Genomic DNA, 1,354 nt, shown 5'->3' on the forward strand with positions numbered 1-1,354 from the left:
TGATTAATGTACTTATTTGTTTAAAAATGTTTAACTTTCCGCAAAATGTCATTTTTTGTATTTCGAAAAATTGTTGGCAAAAGGTCCCCTTACAAAAAGGGCTTTTGGGTTTGAAAATCTACGCAAGTGTCCAACTCACTTTATTGCCTAACTAGGACACACCTGGGATTTCTTCCGAGTAGAGTCGCTACTATTCTAGTCCTAATAAGATGAGTTTAGTTCTTACACGTTTTAATTTATATAAGAAAATATGGAGTATTCTCCTATACATATATATATATATATATATATATATATATATATATATATATATATATATATATATATATATATATATATATATATATATATATATATATAATATATATATATGTAAGAAAAAAGAAAGTTTTTATTAAGTCCAAAGTCCATCATACCTCATGTTTAGTCCAATAAGTCAGTTTTTCGGTCCAAGCTTAGTGTTGGGCTTCCAGGCCCAAAGATTTTTCAGAATCATATCCAAGTCCAATTCTTAGGCTGTCCAAAAACTCATTTCAGGCCCAAAAATCGTCCTTAAAATTTCTGAAGAAAAATTTCCAATTCTGGTACCTCTTTATTTGATTAACCCAAATCTTAAAGTCATCTCTTATCATTTTACAACACCTTTTGAAATCATTTTGTGTCCTACTAGGATTCAGTTTTTAAAGACTCATTTGGGCAGTTCTACTTAATCGCGGGCTTATGGCCCAAAACAGAACTTTTATCAAATTTTAACAAAAGGGCGAAAGGCCAAGAAAACTACTACTCAACCATTTTTTTTAAGATCATTTAACCTTATCATTAAACCGGTTGAAAACTTAACCATTTTAAATTAAGTGATTCAAGTCTCATAAGAAAAAGAAGGATTGAGTTTAAAGATGTTTGAGGTGACTTCCCTAAAATACTATGCGTTTTAGTTCTAACATTCACATGGGTTTCAATAATTATCAAGTATTCACAGATACATTTTTACACGAATATGAATATAAAAGGAAGAATTTGGACTGGTGGGCCTACCTAAGCCCACCATTTTGCTATTTCACCCATAGCTAGGCCGTCAAGACAATATTAGCTTCCCTTTCGATTTTTTCCGACGGACTCGATCAAGAGAGGTTATTAGGCTCTTGGCCCAATGGGTTTATGCAATGGAAACCGACCAAACAATGATATTTCATGCAAACAAAAAAGAAGGGGAAATATGGATTAGCAAGTGTCTAAGATGAGACTTAATGAAGACAACGTTTTGTGTAATAAACACATATAAGTCACATGATTCTAAAAATATACTACGTTTGATAGAATAGAAGCTCCACTAAACACACCCACCCACATAGAC

This window comes from Lycium ferocissimum, chromosome 8 (assembly GCF_029784015.1).
Source record: "Lycium ferocissimum isolate CSIRO_LF1 chromosome 8, AGI_CSIRO_Lferr_CH_V1, whole genome shotgun sequence".
Lineage (NCBI taxonomy): Eukaryota > Viridiplantae > Streptophyta > Magnoliopsida > Solanales > Solanaceae > Lycium > Lycium ferocissimum.